At 67.2% G+C, this 15003-nt stretch overlaps 7 non-coding genes across 7 annotated transcripts; all 7 read right to left on the bottom strand.

Annotated features, from left to right (window-relative positions):
* Nucleotides 1-1009: 1009 nt before the first annotated feature.
* LOC141412414 (5S ribosomal RNA) lies at nucleotides 1010-1128 on the bottom strand. The gene has a single exon (XR_012437254.1). It is a non-coding gene; the product is annotated as a 5S ribosomal RNA (ribosomal RNA).
* A 2160-nt stretch (nucleotides 1129-3288) lies between these two features.
* LOC141412727 (5S ribosomal RNA) lies at nucleotides 3289-3407 on the bottom strand. The gene has a single exon (XR_012437569.1). It is a non-coding gene; the product is annotated as a 5S ribosomal RNA (ribosomal RNA).
* A 2160-nt stretch (nucleotides 3408-5567) lies between these two features.
* LOC141412485 (5S ribosomal RNA) lies at nucleotides 5568-5686 on the bottom strand. Its single transcript, XR_012437326.1, has one exon. It is a non-coding gene; the product is annotated as a 5S ribosomal RNA (ribosomal RNA).
* A 2161-nt stretch (nucleotides 5687-7847) lies between these two features.
* Nucleotides 7848-7966, bottom strand: LOC141412484 (5S ribosomal RNA). The gene has a single exon (XR_012437325.1). It is a non-coding gene; the product is annotated as a 5S ribosomal RNA (ribosomal RNA).
* A 2149-nt stretch (nucleotides 7967-10115) lies between these two features.
* LOC141412577 (5S ribosomal RNA) lies at nucleotides 10116-10234 on the bottom strand. The gene has a single exon (XR_012437419.1). It is a non-coding gene; the product is annotated as a 5S ribosomal RNA (ribosomal RNA).
* Nucleotides 10235-12399: 2165 nt separating this feature from the next.
* On the bottom strand, nucleotides 12400-12518 carry LOC141412413 (5S ribosomal RNA). Its single transcript, XR_012437253.1, has one exon. It is a non-coding gene; the product is annotated as a 5S ribosomal RNA (ribosomal RNA).
* Nucleotides 12519-14678: 2160 nt separating this feature from the next.
* LOC141412412 (5S ribosomal RNA) lies at nucleotides 14679-14797 on the bottom strand. Its single transcript, XR_012437252.1, has one exon. It is a non-coding gene; the product is annotated as a 5S ribosomal RNA (ribosomal RNA).
* Between the last annotated feature and the right edge of the window lie 206 nt (nucleotides 14798-15003).

The following is a 15003-nucleotide window of genomic DNA, read 5'->3' as shown; positions in this document are numbered from 1 at the left end:
CTGCGTGGTGTTTGTGTCTGTGTGTGTGTGTGTGTGTGTGTTAGATGCCGTGCCTGGTGTAGGTGGGGAAGAGCAAGCCCTCACGCACAGAGCCCCATCACACACTGGGGCCGGGCCGAGGGGGTCAATCTGCTCGGCCTGATTGCGTTGGGCATACATTGCAGAAGGTGGGTTTTCCAAGGCGGAGCAGAGGTTCCCAGCACCTGAGGTTGTCCACAGGGAGAATGTCTGTTCCACGGGGGCAAGCGGTCCCTTCCGTCGTGCCCAAGCCCATGTGAACCCGAAGGCCAGGTGGCCCCGGTCCTTGAGCTGACTGAGGAGTGCTTTGAGACCCGGAGGGTGGCACAGGCGACTGGGCGCCAGCGGCGGCCCTCCCTCCCTTTGAGCGGGATGGGGAGCTGCCGCTGGCATCCGGAGCTCTGGCGGCCTGCGCCCTCTGTCCCTGTGACCGCAGGCTCTGCCGTGGGAGGCGGGATCCCACGTAGAGGTCGCGCGCTGGCTGCCCTGTCTTGGGTTGAGCGACGGAGCGCGACGTGGAGCAGCACCCGACTGAGGCTCCCTGCTTCTCTGTCCCCTGGCGTCTTGCCCTGGACCCAGTGCACCACCTTGTGGCATGCCCAGGTGCGGCGCGTCCCGCTGTGGGGCCCGCTGGGGTGCAGGACCCACTTTCTCATGGCTTCCGCACGTCCCTCCCCACCCGCTTGGAGGGCAGTTGGGGAGCGGTCCCCAACGTGGCCTGGGACCAACCTCGCTGGTGACCCGTGTCGTGGGCGTGCGCCCCAGGAGAGTGTGGGGAGGGGAGAGGATTCGGGGACGTAGCTGTGAGGATTCGGTGTGCGTGGGTCTGGCGGGTGGCCCGGACGGGGTCGGGGTCGTGGTCACGGTGGGTCGTTGTGGTGGTGGTGGTGGTGGTGGTGGTGGTGGTGGTGCTGGGGGTGGTGGTGGTGGTGGGGGGGGTGGTGGCGAAGTCCCCGAAGACAAAAGGAGCAGCGAGGGATGGAGGAGCAAAAGCCTACAGCACCCGGTATTCCCAGGCGGTCCCCCATCCAAGTACTAACCAGGCCCGACCCTGCTTAGCTTCCGAGATCAGACGAGATCGGGCGCGTTCAGGGTGGTATGGCCGTAGACGCTAGCCGCCGCCTCCGGGAGCCCCAAGAGCCTGCCGAGGGCCCCGGCGTGCGTCTCCACGCTGCTCTCCTGGCACGGCTGGGAGTCCGGGTGGGGGCTGGCAGCCCGGGGCCAGCGGCCAGAGGCCCCGCGCGCCTACTCGGGCAGCCGGTCTCGCCCAGGTGGCCGCTGGGTGGCTTTCTTCCCGAGGTGTCCTGCTGCCAGGACGAGGGTCAAGTTTTCTCGGGGGAAAATTTCTCAGTGCTCTCGGGCGCTTGTTCTTCTGGGAATGTCCACTGCTGTGGCCAAGGCGGGGGACGCACAGCTCGGGCCAGGGCAAGCAGGCGCCCTCCTCCGTCGCCTCCTGGAGCCGTATCCTTGGATGGGTGCGTGGCTCCCAGCGGAGGTCTCGGGGACCCTTCCGGTCCTCTTCGTCCGGAAAGCGCCACTGCCCCTCCAGCCCATCAGGAAAACGGCAGCCGCGCCCTTCGCCGACCCGCTCCGCCCTCCTCCACACTCAGGGCCTGGGGCTGCGGGGCTGAATCGTGAGGCTTTCCAGCCCAGGACTTCACCTCTGGCCCCTTTCACACCCGGGATCTTGGGAAGAAGAAACAAAACCAAACACATCCAAAGCCATCTCCTCCGACCCGGGGCCCCTAGACATCCCTTCCGATCCCGGGTTCCTGCCGGCCTCCCGGGGCGTTTCTCCCAGGCAGGCCTTCGCGGCCACTACACGGGGCTGAGCACTCGAGTCCTCGGGCGTCACGGGGCCCGCGGCCACGCCAAGCACGCACGACTCCCGGGTCTCGTCTGCTCCTGGGTGCCCTGGGCCTCTTCCCTGTGCCGCTGCTGGGTCTTGTGCCCCTGCTTGGCCTCCTTCAGACCCGGCCCCGTGCTACGCGGCCACGTGCTACAGGATCGTGCCAGCAGAACTGGCCCTGGCTGAGCCCCGTACCCACCCTCCTGCCATCCCTGGCCCTGCTAGCAAATGGCAGAGATCCTCTGGCCTCCGAGCCCAGACAAAAATCCTGATGCAGTTGGCCGAGGGGCCGCAAACCAAGGCTTCGCTTGTTCCCGCTCAGGCCCCAGCCATACCCTCTTGTCCTTTGGCTGCTCGTGTGTGGGGTGGGGGAGAGGAGGGTGCGTCCCCGTGCGTGCGTGCGTGGTCTGGGTGTCTCTGCGTGGTGTGTGTGTGTGTGTGTGTGTGTGTGTGTGTGTGTGTGTGTGAGATGCCGTGCCTGTTGTAGGTGGGGAAGAGCAAGCCCTCACGCACAGAGCCCCATCACACACTGGGGCCGGGCCGAGGGGGTCAATCTGCTCGGCCTGATTGCGTTGGGCATACATTGCAGAAGGTGGGTTTTCCAAGGCGGAGCAGAGGGTCCCGGCACCTGAGGTTGTCCACGGGGAGAATGTCTGTTCCACGGGGGCAAGCGGTCCCTTCCGTCGTGCCCAAGCCCATGTGACCCCGAAGGCCAGGTGGCCCCGGTCCTTGAGCTGACTGAGGAGTGCTTTGAGACCCGGAGGGTGGCACAGGCGACTGGGCGCCAGCGGCGGCCCTCCCTCCCTTTGAGCGGGACCGGGAGCTGCCGCTGGCATCCGGAGCTCTGGCGGCCTGCGCCCTCTGTCCCTGTGACCGCAGGCTCTGCCGTGGGAGGCGGGATCCCACGTAGAGGTCGCGCGCTGGCTGCCCTGTCTTGGGTTGAGCGACGGAGCGCGACGTGGAGCAGCACCCGACTGAGGCTCCCTGCTTCTCTGTCCCCTGGCGTCTTGCCCTGGACCCAGTGCACCACCTTGTGGCGAGCCCAGGTGTGGCGCGTCCCGCTGTGGGGCCCGCTGGGGTGCAGGACCCACTTTCTCATGGCTTCCGCACGTCCCTCCCCGCCCGCCTGGAGGGCAGTGGGGAGCGGTCCCCAACGTGGCCTGGGACCAACCTCGCTGGTGACCCGTGTCGCGGGCGCGCGCCCCAGGAGAGTGTGGGGAGGGGAGAGGATTCGGGGACGTAGCTGTGAGGATTCGGTGTGCGTGGGTCTGGCGGGTGGCCCGGACAGGGTCGGGGTCGTGGTCACGGTGGGTCGTTGTGGTGGTGGTGGTGGTGGTGGTGCTGGGGGTGGTGGTGGTGGTGGGGGGGGTGGTGGCGAAGTCCCCGAAGACAAAAGGAGCAGCGAGGGATGGAGGAGCAAAAGCCTACAGCACCCGGTATTCCCAGGCGGTCCCCCATCCAAGTACTAACCAGGCCCGACCCTGCTTAGCTTCCGAGATCAGACAAGATCGGGCGCGTTCAGGGTGGTATGGCCGTAGACGCTAGCCGCCGCCTCCGGGAGCCCCAAGAGCCTGCCGAGGGCCCCGGCGTGCGTCTCCACGCTGCTCTCCTGGCACGGCTGGGAGTCCGGGTGGGGGCTGGCAGCCCGGGGCCAGCGGCCAGAGGCCCCGCGCGCCTACTCGGGCAGCCGGTCTCGCCCAGGTGGCCGCTGGGTGGCTTTCTTCCCGAGGTGTCCTGCTGCCAGGACGAGGGTCAAGTTTTCTCGGGGGAAAATTTCTCAGTGCTCTCGGGCGCTTGTTCTTCTGGGAATGTCCACTGCTGTGGCCAAGGCGGGGGACGCACAGCTCGGGCCAGGGCAAGCAGGCGCCCTCCTCCGTCGCCTCCTGGAGCCGTATCCTTGGATGGGTGCGTGGCTCCCAGCGGAGGTCTCAGGGACCCTTCCGGTCCTCTTCGTCCGGAAAGCGCCACTGCCCCTCCAGCCCATCAGGAAAACGGCAGCCGCGCCCTTCGCCGACCCGCTCCGCCCTCCTCCACACTCAGGGCCTGGGGCTGCGGGGCTGAATCGTGAGGCTTTCCAGCCCAGGACTTCACCTCTGGCCCCTTTCACACCCGGGATCTTGGGAAGAAGAAACAAAACCAAACACAGCCAAAGCCATCTCCTCCGACCCGGGGCCCCTAGACATCCCTTCCGATCCCGGGTTCCTGCCGGCCTCCCGGGGCGTTTCTCCCAGGCAGGCCTTCGCGGCCACTACACGGGGCTGAGCACTCGAGTCCTCGGGCGTCACGGGGCCCGCGGCCACGCCAAGCACGCACGACTCCCGGGTCTCGTCTGCTCCTGGGTGCCCTGGGCCTCTTCCCTGTGCCGCTGCTGGGTCTTGTGCCCCTGCTTGGCCTCCTTCAGACCCGGCCCCGTGCTACGCGGCCACGTGCTACAGGATCGTGCCAGCAGAACTGGCCCTGGCTGAGCCCCGTACCCACCCTCCTGCCATCCCTGGCCCTGCTAGCAAATGGCAGAGATCCTCTGGCCTCCGAGCCCAGACAAAAATCCTGATGCAGTTGGCCGAGGGGCCGCAAACCAAGGCTTCGCTTGTTCCCGCTCAGGCCCCAGCCATACCCTCTTGTCCTTTGGCTGCTCGTGTGTGGGGTGGGGGAGAGGAGGGTGCGTCCCCGTGCGTGCGTGCGTGGTCTGGGTGTCTCTGCGTGGTGTGTGTGTGTGTGTGTGTGTGTGTGTGTGTGTGTGTGTGTGAGATGCCGTGCCTGTTGTAGGTGGGGAAGAGCAAGCCCTCACGCACAGAGCCCCATCACACACTGGGGCCGGGCCGAGTGGCTCAATCTGCTCGGCCTGATTGCGTTGGGCATACATTGCAGAAGGTGGGTTTTCCAAGGCGGAGCAGAGGGTCCCGGCACCTGAGGTTGTCCACGGGGAGAATGTCTGTTCCACGGGGGCAAGCGGTCCCTTCCGTCGTGCCCAAGCCCATGTGACCCCGAAGGCCAGGTGGCCCCGGTCCTTGAGCTGACTGAGGAGTGCTTTGAGACCCGGAGGGTGGCACAGGCGACTGGGCGCCAGCGGCGGCCCTCCCTCCCTTTGAGCGGGACCGGGAGCTGCCGCTGGCATCCGGAGCTCTGGCGGCCTGCGCCCTCTGTCCCTGTGACCGCAGGCTCTGCCGTGGGAGGCGGGATCCCACGTAGAGGTCGCGCGCTGGCTGCCCTGTCTTGGGTTGAGCGACGGAGCGCGACGTGGAGCAGCACCCGACTGAGGCTCCCTGCTTCTCTGTCCCCTGGCGTCTTGCCCTGGACCCAGTGCACCACCTTGTGGCGAGCCCAGGTGTGGCGCGTCCCGCTGTGGGGCCCGCTGGGGTGCAGGACCCACTTTCTCATGGCTTCCGCACGTCCCTCCCCGCCCGCCTGGAGGGCAGTGGGGAGCGGTCCCCAACGTGGTTTGGGACCAACCTCGCTGGTGACCCGTGTCGCGGGCGCGCGCCCCAGGAGAGTGTGGGGAGGGGAGAGGATTCGGGGACGTAGCTGTGAGGATTCGGTGTGCGTGGGTCTGGCGGGTGGCCCGGACGGGGTCGGGGTCGTGGTCACGGTGGGTCGTTGTGGTGGTGGTGGTGGTGGTGGTGCTGGGGGTGGTGGTGGTGGTGGGGGGGGTGGTGGCGAAGTCCCCGAAGACAAAAGGAGCAGCGAGGGAGGGAGGAGCAAAAGCCTACAGCACCCGGTACTCCCAGGCGGTCTCCCATCCAAGTACTAACCAGGCCCGACCCTGCTTAGCTTCCGAGATCAGACGAGATCGGGCGCGTTCAGGGTGGTATGGCCGTAGACGCTAGCCGCCGCCTCCGGGAGCCCCAAGAGCCTGCCGAGGGCCCCGGCGTGCGTCTCCACGCTGCTCTCCTGGCAAGGCTGGGAGTCCGGGTGGGGGCTGGCAGCCCGGGGCCAGCGGCCAGAGGCCCCGCACGCCTGCTCGGGCAGCCGGTCTCGCCCAGGTGGCCGCTGGGTGGCTTTCTTCCCGAGGTGTCCTGCTGCCAGGACGAGGGTCAAGTTTTCTCGGGGGAAAATTTCTCAGTGCTCTCGGGCGCTTGTTCTTCTGGGAATGTTCACTGCTGTGGCCAAGGCGGGGGACGCACAGCTCGGGCCAGGGCAAGCAGCCGCCCTCCTCCGTCGCCTCCTGGAGCCGTATCCTTGGGTGGGTGCGTGGCTCCCAGCGGAGGTCTCGGGGACCCTTCCGGTCCTCTTCGTCCGGAAAGCGCCACTGCCCCTCCAGCCCATCAGGAAAACGGCAGCCGCGCCCTTCGCCGACCCGCTCCGCCCTCCTCCACACTCAGGGCCTGGGGCTGCGGGGCTGAATCGTGAGGCTTTCCAGCCCAGGACTTCACCTCTGGCCCCTTTCACACCCGGGATCTTGGGAAGAAGAAACAATACCAAACACAGCCAAAGCCATCTCCTCCGACCCGGGGCCCCTCCACATCCCTTCCGATCCCGGGTTCCTGCCTGCCTCCCGGGGCGTTTCTCCCAGGCAGGCCTTCGCGGCCACTACACGGGGCTGAGCACTCGAGTCCTCGGGCGTCACGGGGCCCGCGGCCACGCCAAGCACGCACGACTCCCGGGTCTCGTCTGCTCCTGGGTGCCCTGGGCCTCTTCCCTGTGCCGCTGCTGTGTCTTGTGCCCCTGCTTGGCCTCCTTCAGACCCGACCCCGTGCTACGCGGCCACGTGCTACAGGATCGTGCCAGCAGAACTGGCCCTGGCTGAGCCCCGTACCCACCCTCCTGCCATCCCTGGCCCTGCTAGCAAATGGCAGAGATCCTCTGGCCTCCGAGCCCAGACAAAAATCCTGATGCAGTTGGCCGAGGGGCCGGAAACCAAGGCTTCGCTTGTTCCCGCTCAGGCCCCAGCCATACCCTCTTGTCCTTCGGCTGCTCGTGTGTGGGGTGGGGGAGAGGAGGGTGCGTCCCCGTGCGTGTGTGCGTGGTCTGGGTGTCTCTGCGTGGTGTGTGTGTGTGTGTTTGTGTGTGTGTGTGTGTGTGTGTGTGTGTTAGATGCCGTGCCTGGTGTAGGTGGGGAAGAGCAAGCCCTCACGCACAGAGCCCCATCACACACTGGGCCCGGGCCGAGGGGGTCAATCTGCTCGGCCTGATTGCGTTGGGCATACATTGCAGAAGGTGGGTTTTCCAAGGCGGAGCAGAGGGTCCCGGCACCTGAGGTTGTCCACGGGGAGAATGTCTGTTCCACGGGGGCAAGCGGTCCCTTCCGTCGTGCCCAAGCCCATGTGACCCCGAAGGCCAGGTGGCCCCGGTCCTTGAGCTGACTGAGGAGTGCTTTGAGACCCGGAGGGTGGCACAGGCGACTGGGCGCCAGCGGCGGCCCTCCCTCCCTTTGAGCGGGATGGGGAGCTGCCGCTGGCATCCGGAGCTCTGGCGGCCTGCGCCCTCTGTCCCTGTGACCGCAGGCTCTGCCGTGGGAGGCGGGATCCCACGTAGAGGTCGCGCGCTGGCTGCCCTGTCTTGGGTTGAGCGACGGAGCGCGACGTGGAGCAGCACCCGACTGAGGCTCCCTGCTTCTCTGTCCCCTGGCGTCTTGCCCTGGACCCAGTGCACCACCTTGTGGCATGCCCAGGTGCGGCGCGTCCCGCTGTGGGGCCCGCTGGGGTGCAGGACCCACTTTCTCATGGCTTCCGCACGTCCCTCCCCACCCGCCTGGAGGGCAGTTGGGGAGCGGTCCCCAACGTGGCCTGGGACCAACCTCGCTGGTGACCCGTGTCGTGGGCGTGCGCCCCAGGAGAGTGTGGGGAGGGGAGAGGATTCGGGGACGTAGCTGTGAGGATTCGGTGTGCGTGGGTCTGGCGGGTGGCCCGGACGGGGTCGGGGTCGTGGTCACGGTGGGTCGTTGTGGTGGTGGTGGTGGTGGTGCTGGGGGTGGTGGTGGTGGTGGGGGGGTGGTGGCGAAGTCCCCGAAGACAAAAGGAGCAGCGAGGGAGGGAGGAGCAAAAGCCTACAGCACCCGGTACTCCCAGGCGGTCTCCCATCCAAGTACTAACCAGGCCCGACCCTGCTTAGCTTCCGAGATCAGACGAGATCGGGCGCGTTCAGGGTGGTATGGCCGTAGACGCTAGCCGCCGCCTCCGGGAGCCCCAAGAGCCTGCCGAGGGCCCCGGCGTGCGTCTCCACGCTGCTCTCCTGGCACGGCTGGGAGTCCGGGTGGGGGCTGGCAGCCCGGGGCCAGCGGCCAGAGGCCCCGCGTGCCTGCTCGGGCAGCCGGTCTCGCCCAGGTGGCCGCTGGGTGGCTTTCTTCCCGAGGTGTCCTGCTGCCAAGACGAGGGTCAAGTTTTCTCGGGGGAAAATTTCTCAGTGCTCTCGGGCGCTTGTTCTTCTGGGAATGTTCACTGCTCTGGCCAAGGCGGGGGACGCACAGCTCGGGCCAGGGCAAGCAGCCACCCTCCTCCGTCGCCTCCTGGAGCCGTATCCTTGGGTGGGTGCGTGGCTCCCAGCGGAGGTCTCGGGGACCCTTCCGGTCCTCTTCGTCCGGAAAGCGCCACTGCCCCTCCAGCCCATCAGGAAAACGGCAGCCGCGCCCTTCGCCGACCCGCTCCGCCCTCCTCCACACTCAGGGCCTGGGGCTGCGGGGCTGAATCGTGAGGCTTTCCAGCCCAGGACTTCACCTCTGGCCCCTTTCACACCCGGGATCTTGGGAAGAAGAAACAAAAATAAACACAGCCAAAGCCATCTCCTCCAACCCGGGGCCCCTCCACATCCCTTCCGATCCCGGGTTCCTGCCGGCCTCCCGGGGCGTTTCTCCCAGGCAGCCCTTCGCGGCCAATAAACGGGGCTGAGCACTCGAGTCCTCGGGCATCACGGGGCCGGCGGCCACGCCAAGCACGCACGACTCCCGGTTCTCGTCTGCTCCTGGGTGCCCTGGGCCTCTTCCCTGTGCCGCTGCTGGGTCTTGTGCCCCTGCTTGGCCTCCTTCAGACCCGGCCCCGTGCTACGCGGCCACGTGCTACAGGATCGTGCCAGCAGAACTGGCCCTGGCTGAGCCCCGTACCCACCCTCCTGCCATCCCTGGCCCTGCTAGCAAATGGCAGAGATCCTCTGGCCTCCGAGCCCAGACAAAAATCCTGATGCAGTTGGCCGAGGGGCCGCAAACCAAGGCTTCGCTTGTTCCCGCTCAGGCCCCAGCCATACCCTCTTGTCCTTCGGCTGCTCGTGTGTGGGGTGGGGGAGAGGAGGGTGCGTCCCCATGCGTGCGTGCGTGGTCTGGGTGTCTCTGCGTGGTGTTTGTGTCTGTGTGTGTGTGTGTGTGTGTGTTAGATGCGGTGCCTGGTGTAGGTGGGGAAGAGCAAGCCGTCACGCACAGAGCCCCATCACACACTGGGGCCGGGCCGAGGGGGTCAATCTGCTCGGCCTGATTGCGTTGGGCATACATTGCAGAAGGTGGGTTTTCCAAGGCGGAGCAGAGGTTCCCAGCACCTGAGGTTGTCCACGGGGAGAATGTCTGTTCCACGGGGGCAAGCGGTCCCTTCCGTCGTGCCCAAGCCCATGTGAACCCGAAGGCCAGGTGGCCCCGGTCCTTGAGCTGACTGAGGAGTGCTTTGAGACCCGGAGGGTGGCACAGGCGACTGGGCGCCAGCGGCGGCCCTCCCTCCCTTTGAGCGGGATGGGGAGCTGCCGCTGGCATCCGGAGCTCTGGCGGCCTGCGCCCTCTGTCCCTGTGACCGCAGGCTCTGCCGTGGGAGGCGGGATCCCACGTAGAGGTCGCGCGCTGGCTGCCCTGTCTTGGGTTGAGCGACGGAGCGCGACGTGGAGCAGCACCCGACTGAGGCTCCCTGCTTCTCTGTCCCCTGGCGTCTTGCCCTGGACCCAGTGCACCACCTTGTGGCATGCCCAGGTGCGGCGCGTCCCGCTGTGGGGCCCGCTGGGGTGCAGGACCCACTTTCTCATGGCTTCCGCACGTCCCTCCCCACCCGCCTGGAGGGCAGTTGGGGAGCGGTCCCCAACGTGGCCTGGGACCAACCTCGCTGGTGACCCGTGTCGTGGGCGTGCGCCCCAGGAGAGTGTGGGGAGGGGAGAGGATTCGGGGACGTAGCTGTGAGGATTCGGTGTGCGTGGGTCTGGCGGGTGGCCCGGACGGGGTCGGGGTCGTGGTCACGGTGGGTCGTTGTGGTGGTGGTGGTGGTGGTGCTGGGGGTGGTGGTGGTGGTGTGGGGGTGGTGGTGAAGTCCCCGAAGACAAAAGGAGCAGCGAGGGAGGGAGGAGCAAAAGCCTACAGCACCCGGTATTCGCAGGCGGTCTCCCATCCAAGTACTAACCAGGCCCGACCCTGCTTAGCTTCCGAGATCAGACGAGATCGGGCGCGTTCAGGGTGGTATGGCCGTAGACGCTAGCCGCCGCCTGCGGGAGCCCCAAGAGCCTGCCGAGGGCCCCGGCGTGCGTCTCCACGCTGCTCTCCTGGCACGGCTGGGAGTCCGGGTGGGGGCTGGCAGCCCGGGGCCAGCGGCCAGAGGCCCCGCGCGCCTGCTCGGGCAGCCGGTCTCGCCCAGGTGGCCGCTGGGTGGCTTTCTTCCCGAGGTGTCCTGCTGCCAGGATGAGGGTCAAGTTTTCTCGGGGGAAAATTTCTCAGTGCTCTCGGGCGCTTGTTCTTCTGGGAATGTTCACTGCTCTGGCCAAGGCGGGGGACGCACAGCTCGGGCCAGGGCAAGCAGCCACCCTCCTCCGTCGCCTCCTGGAGCCGTATCCTTGGGTGGGTGCGTGGCTCCCAGCGGAGGTCTCGGGGACCCTTCCGGTCCTCTTCGTCCGGAAAGCGCCACTGCCCCTCCAGCCCATCAGGAAAACGGCAGCCGCGCCCTTCGCCGACCCGCTCCGCCCTCCTCCACACTCAGGGCCTGGGGCTGCGGGGCTGAATCGTGAGGCTTTCCAGCCCAGGACTTCACCTCTGGCCCCTTTCACACCCGGGATCTTGGGAAGAAGAAACAAAAATAAACACAGCCAAAGCCATCTCCTCCAACCCGGGGCCCCTCCACATCCCTTCCGATCCCGGGTTCCTGCCGGCCTCCCGGGGCGTTTCTCCCAGGCAGCCCTTCGCGGCCAATAAACGGGGCTGAGCACTCGAGTCCTCGGGCATCACGGGGCCGGCGGCCACGCCAAGCACGCACGACTCCCGGTTCTCGTCTGCTCCTGGGTGCCCTGGGCCTCTTCCCTGTGCCGCTGCTGGGTCTTGTGCCCCTGCTTGGCCTCCTTCAGACCCGGCCCCGTGCTACGCGGCCACGTGCTACAGGATCGTGCCAGCAGAACTGGCCCTGGCTGAGCCCCGTACCCACCCTCCTGCCATCCCTGGCCCTGCTAGCAAATGGCAGAGATCCTCTGGCCTCCGAGCCCAGACAAAAATCCTGATGCAGTTGGCCGAGGGGCCGCAAACCAAGGCTTCGCTTGTTCCCGCTCAGGCCCCAGCCATACCCTCTTGTCCTTCGGCTGCTCGTGTGTGGGGTGGGGGAGAGGAGGGTGCGTCCCCATGCGTGCGTGCGTGGTCTGGGTGTCTCTGCGTGGTGTTTGTGTCTGTGTGTGTGTGTGTGTGTGTGTTAGATGCCGTGCCTGGTGTAGGTGGGGAAGAGCAAGCCCTCACGCACAGAGCCCCATCACACACTGGGGCCGGGCCGAGGGGGTCAATCTGCTCGGCCTGATTGCGTTGGGCATACATTGCAGAAGGTGGGTTTTCCAAGGCGGAGCAGAGGTTCCCAGCACCTGAGGTTGTCCACAGGGAGAATGTCTGTTCCACGGGGGCAAGCGGTCCCTTCCGTCGTGCCCAAGCCCATGTGAACCCGAAGGCCAGGTGGCCCCGGTCCTTGAGCTGACTGAGGAGTGCTTTGAGACCCGGAGGGTGGCACAGGCGACTGGGCGCCAGCGGCGGCCCTCCCTCCCTTTGAGCGGGATGGGGAGCTGCCGCTGGCATCCGGAGCTCTGGCGGCCTGCGCCCTCTGTCCCTGTGACCGCAGGCTCTGCCGTGGGAGGCGGGATCCCACGTAGAGGTCGCGCGCTGGCTGCCCTGTCTTGGGTTGAGCGACGGAGCGCGACGTGGAGCAGCACCCGACTGAGGCTCCCTGCTTCTCTGTCCCCTGGCGTCTTGCCCTGGACCCAGTGCACCACCTTGTGGCATGCCCAGGTGCGGCGCGTCCCGCTGTGGGGCCCGCTGGGGTGCAGGACCCACTTTCTCATGGCTTCCGCACGTCCCTCCCCACCCGCCTGGAGGGCAGTTGGGGAGCGGTCCCCAACGTGGCCTGGGACCAACCTCGCTGGTGACCCGTGTCGTGGGCGTGCGCCCCAGGAGAGTGTGGGGAGGGGAGAGGATTCGGGGACGTAGCTGTGAGGATTCGGTGTGCGTGGGTCTGGCGGGTGGCCCGGACGGGGTCGGGGTCGTGGTCACGGTGGGTCGTTGTGGTGGTGGTGGTGGTGGTGGTGGTGGTGGTGGTGCTGGGGGTGGTGGTGGTGGTGGGGGGGGTGGTGGCGAAGTCCCCGAAGACAAAAGGAGCAGCGAGGGATGGAGGAGCAAAAGCCTACAGCACCCGGTATTCCCAGGCGGTCCCCCATCCAAGTACTAACCAGGCCCGACCCTGCTTAGCTTCCGAGATCAGACGAGATCGGGCGCGTTCAGGGTGGTATGGCCGTAGACGCTAGCCGCCGCCTCCGGGAGCCCCAAGAGCCTGCCGAGGGCCCCGGCGTGCGTCTCCACGCTGCTCTCCTGGCACGGCTGGGAGTCCGGGTGGGGGCTGGCAGCACGGGGCCAGCGGCCAGAGGCCCCGCGCGCCTACTCGGGCAGCCGGTCTCGCCCAGGTGGCCGCTGGGTGGCTTTCTTCCCGAGGTGTCCTGCTGCCAGGACGAGGGTCAAGTTTTCTCGGGGGAAAATTTCTCAGTGCTCTCGGGCGCTTGTTCTTCTGGGAATGTCCACTGCTGTGGCCAAGGCGGGGGACGCACAGCTCGGGCCAGGGCAAGCAGGCGCCCTCCTCCGTCGCCTCCTGGAGCCGTATCCTTGGATGGGTGCGTGGCTCCCAGCGGAGGTCTCGGGGACCCTTCCGGTCCTCTTCGTCCGGAAAGCGCCACTGCCCCTCCAGCCCATCAGGAAAACGGCAGCCGCGCCCTTCGCCGACCCGCTCCGCCCTCCTCCACACTCAGGGCCTGGGGCTGCGGGGCTGAATCGTGAGGCTTTCCAGCCCAGGACTTCACCTCTGGCCCCTTTCACACCCGGGATCTTGGGAAGAAGAAACAAAACCAAACACAGCCAAAGCCATCTCCTCCGACCCGGGGCCCCTAGACATCCCTTCCGATCCCGGGTTCCTGCCGGCCTCCCGGGGCGTTTCTCCCAGGCAGGCCTTCGCGGCCACTACACGGGGCTGAGCACTCGAGTCCTCGGGCGTCACGGGGCCCGCGGCCACGCCAAGCACGCACGACTCCCGGGTCTCCTCTGCTCCTGGGTGCCCTGGGCCTCTTCCCTGTGCCGCTGCTGGGTCTTGTGCCCCTGCTTGGCTTCCTTCAGACCCGGCCCCGTGCTACGCGGCCACGTGCTACAGGATCGTGCCAGCAGAACTGGCCCTGGCTGAGCCCCGTACCCACCCTCCTGCCATCCCTGGCCCTGCTAGCAAATGGCAGAGATCCTCTGGCCTCCGAGCCCAGACAAAAATCCTGATGCAGTTGGCCGAGGGGCCGCAAACCAAGGCTTCGCTTGTTCCCGCTCAGGCCCCAGCCATACCCTCTTGTCCTTTGGCTGCTCGTGTGTGGGGTGGGGGAGAGGAGGGTGCGTCCCCGTGCGTGCGTGCGTGGTCTGGGTGTCTCTGCGTGGTGTGTGTGTGTGTGTGTGTGTGTGTGTGTGTGTGTGTGTGTGAGATGCCGTGCCTGTTGTAGGTGGGGAAGAGCAAGCCCTCACGCACAGAGCCCCATCACACACTGGGGCCGGGCCGAGGGGGTCAATCTGCTCGGCCTGATTGCGTTGGGCATACATTGCAGAAGGTGGGTTTTCCAAGGCGGAGCAGAGGGTCCCGGCACCTGAGGTTGTCCACGGGGAGAATGTCTGTTCCACGGGGGCAAGCGGTCCCTTCCGTCGTGCCCAAGCCCATGTGACCCCGAAGGCCAGGTGGCCCCGGTCCTTGAGCTGACTGAGGAGTGCTTTGAGACCCGGAGGGTGGCACAGGCGACTGGGCGCCAGCGGCGGCCCTCCCTCCCTTTGAGCGGGACCGGGAGCTGCCGCTGGCATCCGGAGCTCTGGCGGCCTGCGCCCTCTGTCCCTGTGACCGCAGGCTCTGCCGTGGGAGGCGGGATCCCACGTAGAGGTCGCGCGCTGGCTGCCCTGTCTTGGGTTGAGCGACGGAGCGCGACGTGGAGCAGCACCCGACTGAGGCTCCCTGCTTCTCTGTCCCCTGGCGTCTTGCCCTGGACCCAGTGCACCACCTTGTGGCGAGCCCAGGTGTGGCGCGTCCCGCTGTGGGGCCCGCTGGGGTGCAGGACCCACTTTCTCATGGCTTCCGCACGTCCCTCCCCGCCCGCCTGGAGGGCAGTGGGGAGCGGTCCCCAACGTGGCCTGGGACCAACCTCGCTGGTGACCCGTGTCGCGGGCGCGCGCCCCAGGAGAGTGTGGGGAGGGGAGAGGATTCGGGGACGTAGCTGTGAGGATTCGGTGTGCGTGGGTCTGGCGGGTGGCCCGGACAGGGTCGGGGTCGTGGTCACGGTGGGTCGTTGTGGTGGTGGTGGTGGTGGTGGTGCTGGGGGTGGTGGTGGTGGTGGGGGGGGTGGTGGCGAAGTCCCCGAAGACAAAAGGAGCAGCGAGGGATGGAGGAGCAAAAGCCTACAGCACCCGGTATTCCCAGGCGGTCCCCCATCCAAGTACTAACCAGGCCCGACCCTGCTTAGCTTCCGAGATCAGACGAGATCGGGCGCGTTCAGGGTGGTATGGCCGTAGACGCTAGCCGCCGCCTCCGGGAGCCCCAAGAGCCTGCCGAGGGCCCCGGCGTGCGTCTCCACGCTGCTCTCCTGGCACGGCTGGGAGTCCGGGTGGGGGCTGGCAGCCCGGGGCCAGCGGCCAGAGGCCCCGCGCGCCTACTCGGGCAGCCGGTCTCGCCCAAATGGCCGCTGGGTGGCTTTCTTCCCGAGGTGTCCTGCTGCCAGGA

Source organism: Castor canadensis, chromosome 10 (assembly GCF_047511655.1).
Source record: "Castor canadensis chromosome 10, mCasCan1.hap1v2, whole genome shotgun sequence".
Taxonomy (NCBI): Eukaryota; Metazoa; Chordata; class Mammalia; order Rodentia; family Castoridae; genus Castor; species Castor canadensis.
This window is presented reverse-complemented; position numbering and strand designations above follow the sequence as displayed.